At 46.0% G+C, this 18,406-nt stretch overlaps 2 long non-coding RNA genes across 2 annotated transcripts in view; one reads left to right on the top strand and one right to left on the bottom strand.

The window, feature by feature from the left end:
• Nucleotides 1–7,503, top strand: part of LOC149875270 (uncharacterized) — a 48,704-nt gene extending 41,201 nt beyond the window's left edge. The window contains exon 4 of the long non-coding RNA XR_016440015.1: nt 7,246–7,503. This is a non-coding gene — a long non-coding RNA (uncharacterized LOC149875270). The remainder of the gene's footprint in view (nt 1–7,245) is intronic.
• LOC149875269 (uncharacterized) overlaps nt 1–18,406 on the bottom strand; it is a 228,116-nt gene that overhangs the window by 134,560 nt on the left and 75,150 nt on the right. The gene's annotated exons all lie outside the window — the stretch shown is intronic.

Here is an 18,406-nt window from a genome sequence, read left to right on the forward strand (position 1 = left end):
AAGTGTTCAATGTGGGTGCTTGAACCACTCCAATGGCAGACTATTCCAGAACTTGGGGGCTCAGACAGTAAAGAAACTCTTCCTTATGTCCAGCCTGAAATGGTCTTGCAGTAGTTTATAATCGTTCAACCTCATTATCCCTTGGAGTGCTCCGGTGAACAAATGTTCCCCCAGATCCTGGCGGTCACCCCTGATAAACTTATAGGTGGCCACCAGATCACCCCTGAGCCTGTGCTTTTCCAGGCTAAAGAGCCCCATGACCTGAAGGCTCTCAGCCTGTCATCGTAAGGTCTGTTTTCCTGACCTCTGATCATGTGCGTGGCTCTCCTCTGGACTCTCTCAAGCATCACCACATCCTTTTTGAATTGTGGAGCCCAAAACTGGACGCAGTACTCCAGCTGCAGCCTCATCAAGGCCAAGTGCAAGGGGAGAATGACGTCCTGGGATTTGTTTGAGAAGCATCTATGGATCCAAACCAGCATTTTGGTCACTTTACTAGCTGCAGCATCACATTGCAGGCTCATGTTCATCTTGCAGTCAATGATGACCCCAAGTCTCTTTCTTCTGTAGTGCTAGCCAGCATAGCACTGCTGAGCCTATAAGGATGCTGCAGGTTTTTCCCCCCAAGGTGGAGAACCTTGCATTTTTCAGTGTTAAACACCATTAGGTTCTTGTCCGCCAATTTGCTGAGCCTGTCCAGGTCCGCCTGGGTCACCCTCCTGTCTTCAGGTGTGGATGCTTTGCCCCAAAGTTTGGTGTCATTGGCGAACTTGGCCAGTCCACTCCTGACTCCAATGTCCACATCATTAATGAAAATGTTGAACAATATGAGTCCAAAGACAGAGCCTTGGCAGACCCCACTGGTCACAGGACACCAAGATGATTGACTTCCATCAATTACTATCCTCCGACCACAGAGCCAATTTCCCAGCCAGCGGATCATGGCGGACCCAAGGCCACAATTGGCCATTTTAGCCAAGAGGTGATCATGGGATACCAGATCAAAGGCTTTTTTGAAGTCAAGATATATGACATCAATCTCTTCTCCCTTGTCCAGGTGATAGGTAACCTGGTCATAGAAGGAAATGAGATTGGTCAAGCAAGACCTACCCGCAACAAACCCGTGCTGGCTATCCCTCAGGCTGTTGGCATCGGCCAGTCCATTAAGGATGGCCTCTTTAATAAACTTTTCTAAGATCTTCCCCGGGATAGAAGTCAGGCTGATGGGCCTATAGTTAGCCAGATCCACTTTTCTCCCTTTCTTGGATATAGGCACCACATTGGCCTTCTTCCAGCCTTTGGGCACTACACCAGAGCACCAGGAGTTTTCAAGATCTGTGCCAGAGGCTTGGCTATGATGCTCACCAGCTCCTTGAGTACCCTGGGGTGTAGATTGTCAGGGCCAGCTGACTTGAAAGTATCCAGCCTCTCAAGGTGTTCCTTCACGAGGTCAGCATTGATGGAGGGCAGGGGATCTCCCTCACCCGGATCTCCCTGTCCTGTAGCAGGCATGGGCGTCCCATGGGGACTGATGAAAGACCAATGCAAAGTACTCTGTACCCATCTGGTTTTGAACATCCGATCATGAGCTATGTGTCCCCAGATGTTCGGGGTTGTCCGCCCATCCGTCCCTGTGATTCCAGCGAGTTGATGTCATCGACCCGAATCGTCTCTCCCCAATCTCACCCACCACGACTTTGATCTTATCACAGTGGTGGGGTTTGACTATTGGTGCTTCTCGTGTGGTGGACCGCAGGATGACAATCTTCTGCGAGACTCCACCTCCCCTCTACCTCACCCTTACACCCCACCTTGATGAATGTCGATGGTCTTTGGCCACGTCCCTCCTATAGTTGGGGCTTGGTGCCCTTTCCTTAGTAGGCTATAGGAGTCCAGCTAAATGCCCCGCCCGTCTCCCCTTTCTCCCTGTCCTGGCCTGGGTTGAACCCTGTCTGTGCTCTATACCTCACAACCCCTCCAACAGTGGGTAACAAAAAAGGAAAACACAAAGTATAGCACTGGGAGAAAAACATCAGTGATCAAGGGCTGCCCTTCGCCCACTTATATGTCTATTCCTGCCACCTGCCCTATTGTCACTGGCTGCAGCCTCTAAGGCCCTTAACTAGCCTAGACTCAGTCTGGGGTCGGCCTACTATATTCTCGGTGGATCCCCTCGGCGCTTCTCCCCCACGGCTGCTCCTTGAGGCTGTCCGAGCCCTCTGCAATCCCACCTGATCCGGCAATCTGGCTTCTGCCACCTCTTCTGATCCTTTTTGGGCACTTCCAGGTCTCAGTGCTCTCCAGCCCTCTTCTGCCTCCGCACCTCGGCTCTGCCTTCTTGCCTCCTGCCTCATTGCCGGTGGCGACCTCCTCCTGCAAGGTCTCACTCTCTTCACCGGGGCTGCAGGCTCCTCCACTCCGAGGGGAGTCTGAAAGCACTTCCTCCACCGGCGCTCCTGCTGGTTTCTCCCCTTCCTCCTTGCACACAACTCCTTTTAACTCCCCTGACTGGCTCCTGCAGCTGCTGCCATCAGCTGGCTGCAACTTCATAAAAACATGACTAACGAGCCACTCGGGTCCCACCGCCACTTCCAGTTTCATCGCGGTTCTATCTAAAGGTAAGAACCTTTCTATTTGCTTCTCTTTTCTTTCTGTTCTTTCTCTGCCTCTTTCTTCATCCCCGGGTTCCCCCCAGGCTCCCTGGGGTTTCCCCTTGGTTGCACCCTGGGACATACCCATTTAACAGGTTGGCTTTTTTCTGGGTGTCAGTTGTCCCATCTGGTTCAGCAGGGGTCCAATGTTGCCCTTGCTTTTTCTCCGGCTCCCCACATATCTGAAAAAGGACTTTTTATTGTCCTTGATGCTCAAAGCTAGTTGGAGTTCAGTTGCAGCCTTGGCTTGCCTGGTTTGCTCCCTGCAGGAACGGACCAGTGCAGAATAATCCTCCTTGGAGGTGAATCCCATCCTCCATCCTTTGAAGGCCTTTCTTTTTAGCCTCAGGAGGTCTGCTACATCAATGGAGAGCCAGGGGGGCTGCTGTGCCCTCTTGCTGCCTTTCCTTCAAGATGGAATAGAATTAGCTTGTACATTGAGGATCACTCCCTTGAGGAGTAATCACTTTTCCTGAACTCCCCTCCCCCTGGGGTTGTGGTCCCTTAGGGCCTCACTGACGAGCCTCCTGAGCTTGTCAAAGTTGGTTTTCCTGAAGTCAAGGACTTCAGTGTTGCTGCCTGACTTGCCAGCTTTACGGCAGATGGTGAAGGTGATCAGCTCCTGGTCACTGTCACCCAGCTTCCCATCAATCACTAGGTCGCCAATTAGGTCATCCCCAGTAGCCAGTACCAGGTTGAGCAGTGCTTTACCTCTCATTGGCCCATAGACTTCTTGAGTCAGGTAGAGGTCATCAACATGCAATAGGAAGCTTTGCGACTACTCGGATTTTGCTGAGTGATCTTCCCATGAGATGTCCAGGTAATTGAAGGCACCCATGACAACCATGGTCCTAGAGCATGCGGCCTCAGCCAGTTCCTGGGTAAACTCCTGGTCAAGCTCTTAACTTTGGGTGGGAGGTCTATATCTGTAGTAGACTCCCAGCATTGTGTCCCCTGCATCGTGTTCCCCAGAGATGTTAACACAGAGGGTCTCCAGTCATCCATCCTGGTCACCAATATCAGCTTGCAGGGACACGTAGCTTTCCTTAACATAGAGAGCTACACCCCGCCCCTTTTATCTACTCGGTCGCTCCTGTACAGGGTATAGCTATCTATACCCATAGTCCAGTCATGGGTGGAGTCCCACCAGGTCTCCATTATCCCTATGATGCTGTAATTATTTGTGTTAAACAGGAGGACAAGTTCCTCCTGCTTATTCCCCAAGCTCCTGGCATTTGTGTACAGGCAGGCAAGTGTCCCCTTGGGGGCTCTTGCCTGTCCCACAGATTGTACCAGGGCTGGGGCAGGGGTGTGCTCCCTTAAATGCCTTGGCCTGCTGGCTTTGCAAGGGTTGCTCAGTGGGCCATCAGTGGTGGTAGTCCCCCCGGCCCCCAGCAGGCTTAGTTTAAAGCCTGGTGGAGCAGGTCCTCCTTTCCAGCAGCTCACTGCCTTTCTCGCCAAAGAGTGGGCTGTGGTCATGGAAGCCAAAGCCGTCCCAATGACACCAGCACTGCAGTCTTTGCTTCACTACCTGGATCCTCCTCTCCCTCCTCAGCTCATACCCCAAGACTGGGAGGATTGAAGAAAACACCACCTGTGCCCCCAGACCTTTTAGTCCTGCTCCCAAATCCCTGTAGCACCTCATGACCCAGCTGGGAGTGCTGCAAGCCATGTCATTGGTGCCCACATGAATAAGGAGCATGGTATACTGATCTGTGGACTGGAGGAGCTTAGGGATCTTCTCCGCAATGTCTCAGATGCGAGCCCCAGTGAGGCAGCAGACTTCCTGGGTTAAGGGGTTGGAGCAGCAGATTACTCCCTCAGTCCCCCTCAGGATGGAGTCTCCCATGACAAACACTTTACATTTTGTCTTGGGGAGAGTAGGGGCAGTAGCTGCAGTTGAGCCTCTATTGCCTGCGGGAGCAGGCTCTGCTGGGGCCGCAAGAGGCTCATGCCTGTTGCCAAGCTCCAGTGGGGCAGGGGCCTTAGGGCCCAGAAAGCAGAAGACCAGTGTTCAATTCCCTTCTCTAGTTTAGGGAATTAAATCTCCTCTGAAGCTACTTTCAACCACCAGATTATCAGCTGTTCTGAGACTGATAGGGGGTGGTCTGTGTGTAGAACTTTCTACCTCTCCTATTAAGATATAATGCAATATTCATTGGACTACAGAGAAAATAAAGGTGAACATGATTCTTGTGCTTATTTCTAGGGCACTCATCTGGGAAAGGGGAAGATCTAAGTTCCAGTTCCTGCTCCAATGACTACATATCTAATTGCTGTTTAATATAAAATATATAACGAGTCACTCGAGCAATTACTGGAATTGACATCCCCCTCTCCCTATGAACAGCCCTATAGAGACTTACTTACACTCGCAGTCTCTTTGGATGGAATAATTAAGGGCTGACTGGGCCAGAGAGGAACAGTTTCAACAGGATAGCCAACAGGCTCTCAAATGTGTGGGTGTTCTTCTATTTATGCATGCATGCATGCACCTAAGCACACACTCACTCACTCCTGGAAGGAAATGAGAGGTTGAATCCCAGCAGGCTAAGGAGTGAATGCCGTAACCACTGAGGTATCAGGTAAAAAGTTATTGGCAGAAACTCCTGTTTCTGTGTATAGAAATTCTCCAAAGATCCCTAGGCAAAATAGGAAGATCAGAACCTTGCTTCAGAAACCTCACAGGGATTAGGTATGAACTAGGAGTTCATCCCTGTCAAATCTAGGGCATGCCCAGATTCAGACTTTTAGTACCTAGAGCAGGGGTCTGCAACCTATGGAACCCCCAGAGCCATTTTATCTGGCCCCCAGAGCTGGAGGGCTTCTTCTGCATTTCAGTGGTGTGGGGGCATTGGTGGCATGTCAGTGGTGGGGGAGCAGGGAGGCACAGCAGCCAGACATCAGGAGGTGCATCTACATGTGCCCTTTACTGTGGAATAGACTAATTAGCTCCACAGTAAAGTGTCATGGTCTACACATGTCCTGGTATTAAGAAGCAGTAAACTAATTAACTCCACCATAGGATAGTACTGTCGGGGACAGTAGTGTCTTACAACAGAATACTTTTCTGCACCAAAACACATGTAGACAGCAAACAATGATGTAAATTGCTCTCTGTCCACCCAGCCAGCTAGGGGCCTGCTCTACCCTGGCTCACATTGCTGCTGTCCCAAGTGCACATGTAGACACTGCATCCACGAGCAGTTAACACCAGCGTGAACTGCTCCAGAGTGTATTCCTTTGCATTCATTTCATGTGTGGATGCACCCAGGGAAAAGTAGTGGTGGTGGCATTGTAAGAGGGGAGCAATGATTGTAACCATTTCCAACTGCAAAACACTGCAACCCCTGACCTAGAGATCTTAACTAGCAAAAAAATGAGATGCCTAAGGATTTGAGGCACCTTCAAAAACAGTTAGCAGCTGAGCAGAAACTCTGATTATCGCAATACTGGACATAAGTACCCTACATGAGAGTTCCATGGGGCTCAGGCATCTTAATCCTTTTGTGGATCTAGCCATCAGCAGTTTAAATCCTCATTTTCAAAAGCAACATAAATTCCCAAATGCCTAAGTCAGTACCAAAATGTAGCTATCTAAATCACGTAGGCCTTGCTATACAAAGTGACACAATGCCTAAATCTGGGCCTTAATCTCTATTCTTTGCTTCTTCATCTGTAATAAGGAAAGCAGCACTTCCCTGCCTCATGGAGATATTGCAATACCTCAAACACTGAGGCACTTGGATACTACAGTAATGGGGACCATATAAGTACCTTATATTGTCATATTGTACTTTTTAAAATAAATCTTAAGAAAATTAATGATCTGCACGTTATAATTTGTGATAATTAGCCCACATAAAAGGTGTATTTCCATTCTATAGAAATGAAACATTCCTTCAAAGAAGTGTCAAAAACAATCGCAGACTAATGAGATTATATATGAACCACCTGCTGGTTGCTTTCAATTAGATAAAACACCTTTGGTGGAAGTGAGGAAACTCTTTTCATTATATGCATAGGAGTTAGACAACATGAAGCAGTAACAGGAATAGAAATAAAGAAGCAAACAGAACAATCTGAGCAATCTGAAACCCCACATTTCCTTGCCAAAAAAAAGAAGCGTTTCGTTGTTCAGGGTGTCCAAGGACAGTGGGACTACTACATAGAGAGCAGTGTAAATGCCTGATTATTTGTTTTTTTCACTTATCTCAAGGAAGTAAAAATGATTTGGGAGTGAACAAAATGTTTTGCTTTGAAAATTTTGGAATTAAATGTTTCAATTTGAGGGGATGGTTTATGTTGGGGGGAGGTGGGAATTTCCCCCCTTTGGAGAATGACTTAGCAAAACTGACATGAATTTGAAAAAAACATGTTTTCATATAACCAAATCTGTATTTCTTATTTTTTTTAAAGCAACAGGAAAAGATTATCCATCTCTTCTGGGTAAATGCTTCGACTTTCAGATCAGACAATAATTCTTTGGAAGAAGGGAAGATTAGAGAAGGACTGAACTAAATCACAGAACAGAAGAACCCGCATGAACCATTTCTCATGTAAAAATGTTTCATTTTTCTTTTTCATTTGACAGGTCTTTCCACTTCCTAATTCCAACAAGAATTAGAGACAGAAGAATCAAAATATAGTTGAGAATATACAGCACGATAGTACTTCCAGCCATCTATAATGTGGATAGACTACATGCTCCTGATAGAATTTGTGATATTTCTAGACCATGACCTTGAGAAAAGCATCCCAACTCTTATGAATATATAACCACTATGAACTCTCCTCATTAGCCAGGATATCATTTGTATTAGACACTATTGGTTGAGATTTTCAGTGCAGTCTGGGAAATTTGTTCATATATTTTCCAATAAAAATAATAGAAGATATATCTTAGATTGTTTTGGAGAATTTAACATATCATGTACTTGAATAACTGTTACTTTTGGATCTTGCAGCACTTCTGATGCTTAACCCTATTACTACATGACTATTACTATATTACATATCAAAACAAATGGATGAAAGTGCTACTTGCAACATATTTTTGTGCCTTCTACAGAATATGTTCATTCATCTAAATCCAGTCCTCTTCATTTGAAATTAGCCCATGTTCCCAGCCACACACCATCTCCATTGAAAAATTATTCCATTTATCCCAATAAAGTCCACGTTTCTATTTTATTTGAGTGAATAGAGTTTAAATGCACAGTTCTGGGCACCTGAGTGGTTTACAAAACCACAGAGGGAATTCCTATTTAAAAAAAAGAGAACACATGCCCTGCAGCTGATATTTGGGACGAGAAAGGGCTACAATATGATGGGATTAAAATATGAAGCAATACAATCCTCATTGCCCTTCCTAACACTTGAACAGTGGGAGCATGTTATTTTCAGAATACACCTCACGTGGCTTCCCAGGTGTTCAGGATGAATTACTACAGCTGAAGCAAACCTTAGAGAGTCTCTGACTTCCAGCTGCAGTAAACGAACTGTAGAGGGGAAGACTCCTTCTCACTTGAGAAGATGAAAAGTGCTTGCAAAGGATTCTCAGTGAACCTAAAAAAGGTCAGATCCACCTTTGATTGACAGAACCTGAATGCACAGTCACACTTAACATTTCAATAGCTGTATACCCTGAAGATATTCAAAAAGATTCATTCAGAACTTGAGTCATGGACAGAATACAATTTGATAATCTTCAGGGTCGCAGTTCACAGGCTTTCTGAGCCAGAACTGTCTTTAGTACAGATGATGGTGGCAACCAATCCCTGCCTGCAGAAGTTGGCATGGATGAAAGAGGGAAAAAGAGATATGTGCTGTAATACTGTATGGATTATCAAGTTAATTCAGATAAACCAACCAGAACAAAAAAAGCCTGTAGCCAGAAATGATCTCAGAGTAAGTGATACAAGTTGCATTTTTCTTTCATAAAATCAAATTCATGTAAGGAATGTAACAAAAGATGAAGCCAGGCCTGAGTTTAGTTCACACTATTCCAAAAGAGAGAGAGAAAGAGAGAGAGAAAGAAATTACTTGGTTTACATACCAGGGAGTAAAAAAAGGCTTATTGTTCATCTCTTGTTCTTCATTAGTCTGTAAAGGTCAGATGGTGGCCTGAGGATTCATGCCTTTGCTAAGGGTTGCACTAACCTAAGATCATTCAAAAGGAAGGATTGTAAATTCCTTTCCTGCTGCAGGAGATAGTAATTTTCTGCTTCTACCAGCAACAAGTCCCTGCCTCCATTTGAGTACTGTTTCAGCTGTGCTGGTTACAATCCAGAGGAGGAGATGGGACCAAGGCTCCTCTCACTCCAATCCACACCTACAGCTGGAGCTCTAGTGAGCAGTAAGCAAGTGTACCATGCGCTTACCTTGATCCAAAAAACAGGGAACTGACACAGGAGAGAGGTTCTCTCCCTTACCTCTGCACAGGTATACAATCCCAGGCTGCAATGTACCAGAAGTCAGTATAACTATTATTTTATTTGTGACAAGGCAGGCTTTTCTGTACAGCCTTTAAATCTCTTAAGTCATTTCTACATGAAGATTTCTTAATAAATCTGATTATGTCAGTGTTGCCACTTTCAGGACTGCCTAGCAGGACATAACCAGGTAGCATATCCAGCATGCTGATTAAGAATCATTAGACAAAAGGGAAGATGACAGACATTAATGTGAGGGAAGAAAAAAAATTACCTCGTGCCAGGCCCAGGAAGAGTTATAATTGAGCTGTTTCTAAATGAAAAAAGAAAATCCACGTGTAGCAGGAAAATACACTGATAGTTATATATTGACTGGCACTGGAGGTTTGCCAAATGCTAATTGAGTGCTAGAATACCTATTTGCAATTGGAACTATAGTAAGAGGCAATGCCTTGTTACCCTGCCTCTAGGCAGCTTGTGGGGAGACTGTGCCTCGAGGAATTGAGGTTTCTCTTTTTCTCTCTCCACAGTTGCAGAAGGGAGTGTGCCACCTATTATCCAAGTGTAAGCTCACAGACACCCAATCTCACTATACCACAAAAGACACAATAAAGGGGGAGTTTTTCCCTCTCCCTTCCAGCCCTTCAAAACCACTCGCGTTATGTAGGTGGATATGAATCAGTACTGTGGAGCCTGCTTCTTCCTATTAGGCAACAATAGCACAGTACTGCCATGTGAGACTCCCCGTTATGTCCTTTCTAGTCCCTACCTCCAGCACATAGGGTGCATCTACACGTCCACTTTAATGCACATTGGCTTATTTTAAGGCACATTATAGTGTCACAAAAAATGTGCTTTTATTAATACACATTAAAATAGGCTAAAGCACCTTTTTGCTAGTACCTCCCAGGGGAGGTACTAAATTTAATTCACAATACCTAAACCACATTAATGATCAGGTAGATGTGCCCACAGACTACACAATGACACTACCCTGAAATCAGAATAGACATGCTTTTACATGGCTTCCATTTCTCATAGATTTCATAGAAATTAGGGCTGGAAGGGACCTCGGGAGATCATCGAGTCCAGCCCCCTGCCCAAAGGGCAGGAAGTCAGCTCAGGTCATAGGATCCCAGCAAGATAAGCATCCAATTTGCTCTTAAAGGTGTTCAATGTAGGTGCTTGAACCACCTCCGATGGCAGACTGTTCCAGAACTTGGGGGCTCAGACAGTAAAGAAATTCTTCCTTATGTCCAGCCTGAAACGGTCTTGCAGGAGTTTGTGACCGTTCGACCTCGTCATCCCTTGGGGCGCTCTGGTGAACAGACGTTCCCCCAGATCCTGGTGGTCACCCCTGATAAACTTATAGGTGGCCATCAGATCACCCCTGAGCCTGCGCCTTTCTAGGCTAAAGAGTCCCATGGCCTGTTGTCGTAAGGTCTGTTTTCCTGACTTCTGATCATGTGCATGGCTCTTCTCTGGACTCTCTCAAGCTTCTCCACATCCTTTTTGAATTGTGGAGCCCAAAACTGGATGCAGTACTCCAGCTGCGGCCTCACCAAGGCCGAGTACAAGGGGAGAATGACGTCCCGGGATTTGCCTGAGAAGCATCTATGGATGCAAGCCAGCGTTTTGGTCACTTTACTAGCCGCAGAATCGCATTGCAGGCTCATGTTCATCTTGTGGTCAGTGATGACCCCCAAGTCTTTCTTCTCTGGTGCTAGCCAGCATAGCATTGCCGAGCCTATAAGGATGCTGCAGGTTTTTCCTCCCAAGGTGGAGAACCTTGCATTTTTCAGTGTTAAACACCATCAGGTTCTCATCCACCCATTTGCTGAGCTTGTCCAGGTCAGCCTGGATTGCCCTCCTGTCTTCTGATGTGGATGCTTTGCCCCAAAGTTTGGTGTCATCGGCAAACTTGGCCAGTCTGCTCCTGACTCCAATGTCCACATCATTAATGAAGATGTTAACAATATGGGTCCAAGGACAGAGCCTTGAGGGACCCCACTGGTCACAGGACACCATAATGAGTGACTGCCATCAATTACTACCCTCTGGGTCCGAGCACGGAGCCAATTTCCCAGCCAGCGGATCATGGTGGACCCAAGGCCACAGTTGGATAGTTTCACCAAGAGGTGATCATGGGATACCAGATCGAAGGCTTTTTTGAAGTCAAGATATATGACATTAATTTCATCTCCCCTGTCCAGGTGATAGATCACCTGGTCGTAGAAGGAAATGAGATTGGTCAAGCAAGACATACCCACAACAAACCCGTGCTGGCTATCCCTTAGGATGTTGGCCTCTGCCAGTCCATTAAGGATGGCCTCTTTAATAAACTTTTCTAAGATCTTCCCCAGGATAGAAGTCAGGCCAGGAACACAGGCACAAACCTACACTTTGTGATACTTGGGAGCTGAGAGGAAAAAAACAGTTAGTGAATAAAGGCTTTTGTCCTCTGCAAGAGTTTCAACTACCTCAGCATCCAATGCCAACTTAATTGGCATAATTTCTGCAGATCCTGCTATACTTTATTTTATAGACTCATGGTATGGGAACACCTAAAAGACAAGAGGCAATGGTCTCAAGCTATGGAATGACTTAGTACATTTGAATGGTGTCAGCACCGGGCTTCGAATATCCGCTCTCAGGCAACTTTTAACCAGTTGGCAGAAGTCACGCACCTTCCAGGCCCGTGTTGTTGCCGGAGTAGTTCTCTTTTCCCCGCATCGTCAACCCCGATCTCGTCTGCCACAACTTGGTGTTCCTCAGTAGGCGGCGTTGGTTAATGGGACCCTCGGTGGCCTGGGTTTTGCCCGGTGGTCACTCATGGGGCTCCGCCACCCCTACACCCCAGCCTCACATCACCTTCGGTGAGTTGCCCAGCCATTATCCGCAGCCTCTTCCGCGGGGTCACCCTCTCTGCCGTTGCGTCCCAGAGACTGCAACTTAGGGTCCTGCTTGCCCATGTGGGCCTGCCCCAACAGCCCTTCACACTCCCTTCCCTTCCTTCCCAGGTACCTATCACCATGAGGAGCAACTCTGCCAAGGCTTCTCTGCTGCCCCACCCTTGGGGTATTTGTCTCTATCCCCTATGCCCCTTCGCCCAGGGTAACAAAAATAAACAAATCAACAAAACCGACCAGTAAATCTATTCCTGCCCCCTTCTACCCCCCACACCGGAGCCTAATAGGGAGAGAACATGCTCCTCTTGACTCATCGCCTCCTGGACCAACTCCCGTCAGTTCATTAATATGATGGACCCTGACAGCAATACCTGCCCTGACCACAAACCCCTTCAGGGCTCTCCTTGGGTCTTCACCCCCTGTTGTGCCTTCCTCCGCACCCTGTCATCCCGGCACTCCCACCTGGGTTCCATCGTGCTTCCAGGTGCAACTTCAGTTCTCCCTCTGGCTGGCAAGCCCGTCGTTCCTCCATTGTCCAGCATGGACTTTTGTCGGGGGTCCCACTCTCCCCAGCCTGCATGAGCTCCTGTTTGCCAGGCTCCTCAGGTCCAGCATGCGAGGTCTTCTTAGCCCCCGGCATCTGCCATGGCTCCATTCCCCAGCTATCCAACCCCTCTGCCGCCGCAGCCGCCATTTTTATCTCTGCTGGCCAGCTTCTGACACTGACATCACCGGCCAGCCGTAATTGCACAAAAAGGCGGCTAATGAGCCGTGCAGGTTTCTTCTCCCGTCCCATGTGTGTCTCGTCCCGAGCTGCCGGTAAGTGCCGCTCATTACTTTGCCTCTCAGGACAAACGGCGCAACATGTGAAAAATATCACGAAAAAAACACAAAAAATATCACAACAATCCAGTTGAAGAACACGTCTGTTCAGGCAATAATGCTGTGCATGTTTCACACTTGGGATTGCATTAGGACTGAAGAATGGGAATGCATGGATTGTGTTTGCAGCTGTCTGAGGCAGATATCAATAGGGGAATAAAGTACTGGGGCCAAAGGAGTATTTCTTCATTTTCACCAATGTTTGCACCTTCTAGTTTCTGCAGCTACAGGTAGGGTGAGCTAAACTTCAAGTCTTTTGCTCAAAACCTGCCTGGTCTGCTGCTCTCCAGGAAATTTGTCTCTGCAAGATAAGACACTGGTCTTTGTTCACAAAAGGTTATCATTGTTGAACAGGGTTTGTATGGATATTTTATTTCAGTAGATCTTCCCGGATGTGATAAATGAGACCTGCAAAGCCTATTGAAAGTTTTCTGCTTTTAGTAGCGTCTTTTCTACCTACCACAAATACTAGTTGCTTATTTTGCTGTGTAGGAGATGCTCCATTTTACTGTGAATGTTTTGACTCTAGCTGCCACCTTGTGTCTTCAGTACTGTCAAAAGATATGTACCAATATTTAAATCTAGGATCGAGCATTGTAAAGATAAAGCAAGTCTAAGGTGCCAAAGATTCAAATAAATTCAAATTTTTCTTTTTTCTGTGCTGATATAGTATTACTGAATAATCATAGGGAGATTAATAGATGCCCTTTCAGTTATAGGATTTCTTTTATATGATGCATACGTGACATAAAGAAACATGAAAAAACTAGCTGGTACCCATATCCAGGTAAAGGATAAATGTTATAGCTGGCTCCAGTGGCTCACTCATACATGTACAGAGTTTTTGTTGACCAAAGTCTGTCAAATGGAACTGGTGATAGCAGCTCAGCTGCAAAGTGACTAACTTACAGATGGAACTGTATTGTTTTGTTAGTTAGTTAGAAATCATTACTTCTTGTATTCAAGCATGAGTATTAGAATGGGAGAAATCCAATAAAAAGGGGCCTCTAACCTGTTGATCATCTCTAGTGGGAAACTTTTTCTCTATATCCAGCTGCCCCTAGTGAATGACTACCAGTTTTTGAAGTTCTAACGCAGTAAAATATACAAATTATAATATACAGTACCAGTGTCTATTACAAGCAAATACCTATTGTAAGGATCATTTCAAATATCATCAAAATCTGTAGGGAAAGCAGAAATTGTTAAGTAAGACTACACATGAGCTGCATGCTGATGTATCCCAGATGTAGGTTTTCCACTGTTCAGGGTTCCAGTTCAAGCTGTCATTATCCATCTGCAAGCCAGTAAGGTACTTCACCACTCTGGGAAGGATCAGTGCCACACCAGAGTCTACCTTTGGGCTTTTGCCTCATGTTCTAGTATATTATTAACCAACTAAAGAAAAAGCAGTTCCCAGAGGCTATTCCCACAGCCCTGCCAAGACCTTACTGTAGACTAGCAACCCCGAGAGGATCCAGAATCATCACTCTCCTACAGACCTCCCAAATCCGCTGAGCTCTCACTGGCCTTAACAAGGACCATACACTCTTCAAGCAGTCACTTGACCCCTAACTCCAAAGCCTGAGCTCAAAGACATTGACTGGTCATGGTTGAGACCCATCTCCTATTAATAGGACCAGTCACCCCTCTGATACTGTCCAAATAACAGGGATGCAGTTTTCACTGAGGAATAGCAACAATAGGTTGTTGTTCAGCTGCTTTTGGTAGCAACACAACTGCTGCCATTTCCAGTGCAGAGAGGTTAATGTTTTTTCACTAATCCTTTCTCTTTTGGCCTCCTTCATACATGCCATAGCAGATTTTAAAATCATATGCAAATGCCAGTAATGCACTGAAAAAAGTAAACTAAAATGAAGTGCTATACTTAGCTTTTAATTCTTTCAGCAGCTCTGTGAAATCTGTAATTTCAACAGCAGCAAGAGAATCTGACAGTCGGAGGCAATCACTTCTCCAATCAGTTGTATTATTTACCAAGCTACTGGATGTGCAATTATTCTATATGCATAAAAGATTGCTTTAGTTTTACATTTACAGTTAGGACCCATGAAAGGTGCAAGATTGACAGCACTGGATTTGAAGCCTGCTAATTTATCCACAAAATGGATGTTGTTGTTGTTTTAATCAAAGGAAATCTCAACCCAGAGTACATCACCAGTGTTGGTGGGAATCTGAGCTGTAGAATTAGAGTGGCCATGTCTAAAGAAAAGCAGGTTGGTCTCTGATTCAGAAGTACATACAAAATAACAGCAAGATAAAAAAAAACACTCCAGTGTTCCATGTTTTATTATTGACCTAAAAATAGGTCCTTTTTGAAAATGTTACCAAGGCATCTGAGTTCTTCAAGGAAACCTAGGTTCATTTAGCAATGAAAATAGGTCAGCAACTGAAGAAAAGAAATAGACACCCATTTGAAAAGAACTTTTATATTGGAAAAAGGTAAAAAGGCCTTTTCCTCACTATTTTTTTCAAAATAGTCAATTTTGTCAAAAATAACAAATGAAGCAACTTTGGAAAGAAGGTCATACGTGCAGAATGGTGTAGAATTAAGCAGCAAAAATCTTTTGATTGATGATCTCTTTCTCCCCAATTTCAGCTGTCCATGAAAAAGGGCCTGATCACAACCCACAGAAAGCAATGCAAAACCTTCCTGCTGCCTTCAGCAAGTTTTGGATTGGGCTTCATTCAGGCCATAAAACTGCCTTAAGACCATCAATGCTGACTTCATGTCATCATTGACGAATGGCAACAATTGGTATGTGCCGAATAGAATATTCTAGAACAGTGTTTTCAAACTTCCTAGAGTCACAGACCCCTTTCATATCACTTCTTCTGCTGCAGAAACACTACCCCTGTCCTAAAGACTGATGTGGAGCCAGGCAAACCAACCCCACAACAGTAGGGCGCTGCTTCCTGTCCCACTCCACCATTTCCCCCCATCTCTTTGCAGAACCCCTGGTGACCTATCATGACATCTCAGAGTTTCATGGAACGCAGTTTGAAAACTGTGATAGATGGTGTATTTTCCAAGAAGCGTACATTCAAAATACATGACCAAGTAACAAAGAGTTTAGATGGGAAGGAGGAAGTCGATGTCACCTTCTTGGACTTCCAGAAGGCCTTCGACACAGTGTCCCACCCAATTCTGGTGGGCAAGCTGAGGGACTGCGGCATTAATGAATGCACAGTCACATAGGTGGCAAACTGGCTCCAGGGGCAAACCCAGAGAGTGGTGGTGGATGGGTCGATGTTGACCTGGGAGGGTGCGGGCAGTGGAGGCCCCCAGGGCTCGGTCCTTGGGCCGGTGCTGTTCAACATCTTCGTTAGCAACCTGGACGAGGGTCTGGAGTGCACCCTGTTCAAGTTCGCTAATGACACCAAAATATGGGGTAAAGTGAATGCACTGGCAGGCAGGGACCGCATCCAGGCAGACCTGGATAGGTTGGAAAAGTGGGCGGATCTAAACAGGATGCGGTTCAACAAGGACAAGTGCAGGGTGCTGCAACTGGGGAGAGGGAACCAGCATTATGGTTATAGGTTAGGGGCTGACCCTCTCAGCAGCACAGAGTCAGAGAGGGATCTTGGAGACAGGATTGACTCCAGGATGAATGAGTCGCCAATGCAACAAAGCAACAGGCAGAGCCAACTGCACCCTGTCATGCATCAACAGGGGCATCACTAACAGGCCCAGAAAGGTCTTGCTCCCCCTCTGTGCGGTGCTGGTCAGGCCGCAGCTGGAGTACTGTGTCCAGTTCTGGGCACCGCTCTTCAAGAAGGACATGGAGAACCTGGAGAGGGTCCAGAGGAGGCCACTCGTATGGTTGAGGGCCTCCGTAGCCAGCCCTATCAGGAGAGGCTGAGGGACCTGAATCTCTTCAGTCTCGACAAGAGGAGACTGAGGGGGGATGTTGTGGCTGCCTACAACTTTCTCAGGGGCCACCAGCAGGGACTTGGGGAAAGTCTGTTCACCAGGGCCCCCCTTGGAGTCACCAGGAACAATGGCCACAAGCTGAGGGAGGATAGGTTTAGGTTAGATATTAGGAAGAACTACTTCACTGTAAGGGTGGCCAGAGCCTGGAATAGGCTTCCCAGAGAGGTGGTGCTCTCACCTTCCCTGGAAATCTTCAAGGGGAGACTGGATAGGCACCTGGCTGGGGTCTTATGACGCCTGCCACTCCCAGTGCTCCTTCCTGCCCATGGTAGGGGGTCAGACTAGATGATCTGTCTAGATCCCTTCCGACTCATTGATTCTATGATTCTATTAATAGAAGTCCAATGCAACAGGTGACAAATATATGTGGCTATTACAAAAGATGGAGGGGAAGGAATTAAAACATATTTACTTATTTCCTATTAGGAGACACAGTCCTTCAATTTTTTGTTGAATTTAGGAGTCCATCATTTATTGGTCGTAGTGTACTAGTACCTGGAAGCCCCAGTCTTGGACTTGTGGTGTTAAATGCAGTACAGAAAAGAAAGATGCCCCCAGAGAGCTAGTATTCTATGACTCTACAGTGGATTAACAGACTTTAGGGCCAGAGGGGCTATTTGAATCCCACTCAGCCTAGATGAGCATGCCACACACACACAATTTTGGGATGTACTTTGGCAATTCTTGATTGAAGAAAAATCATCACCTTAGGTTATAAAAAAAGGGGAGGGCAAGGAGAAAGAAACAATGTTGAGAGAGAAGCTGAATCTGCCTTAGCAGGATGCCACTCTCAGCTGTATGTTGAATACCAGAGAACCTGTATGAGACTTCCTTCTCATTTCATAATGGGTATAGCATATAATACCTGTCAATAGAAGCAGCAAATATACCTCTATGCAGCCATTTTCTAGAGTGCAGTATCCAGGTCTGATTCAGCCAGGATTTATCTGCAAAGCAAAAGAATTTCACAATGCATACAGCCTCATGAAACACATGCCGACATCTAGTGCTCATTATAAATGGTTAAAATAAATTAAGCAAGCGGCAGTAGGATGCATAGCTGGGGCCACTTACAACCACCTGCTCAAATCTACCTCCTGGGGCTCTTTCAGTCAGAATTACTAGCAACGGGAGAGAAACAGCTATCCAGCACAACACAAAATTAACTTGGTGCTTCTGAAAATTTGTTTTGTTAAAACAGAGCCCCATTACACAGGACAATCAGCTTAGCAGGGGGGTAAATATGGCATTTAGCAACAGCTGGTTGAATACCATGATTCTACAGACCACTGCCATACCTTTTCCTATTATTAACAGAAGGGTCTAGATAAATTATCCACTTGGAAATGCATGTAATTTATGGAGCTTGGTGTGGGGAGGAAAAGTTCATTTCTATATCAGTGTCTGTCTAATACTGAGATGAAGGGATTTATCTCATTGTTTGTGTACTGTATTGATTTCCAATAAGGGGAGTGTAGCAGGCTACTTGCTTGCAGGAGCCGTAGCCCAGTGTAGCAGGCTGTATGCTTCCTGGGCTACAGCACAGCTGTGGGCATTGACCTGGTGATTGTAGGCCAG

Source organism: Crocodylus siamensis, chromosome 1, assembly GCF_052110815.1.
Source record: "Crocodylus siamensis isolate JL-2025a chromosome 1, ASM5211081v1, whole genome shotgun sequence".
Taxonomy (NCBI): domain Eukaryota; kingdom Metazoa; phylum Chordata; order Crocodylia; family Crocodylidae; genus Crocodylus; species Crocodylus siamensis.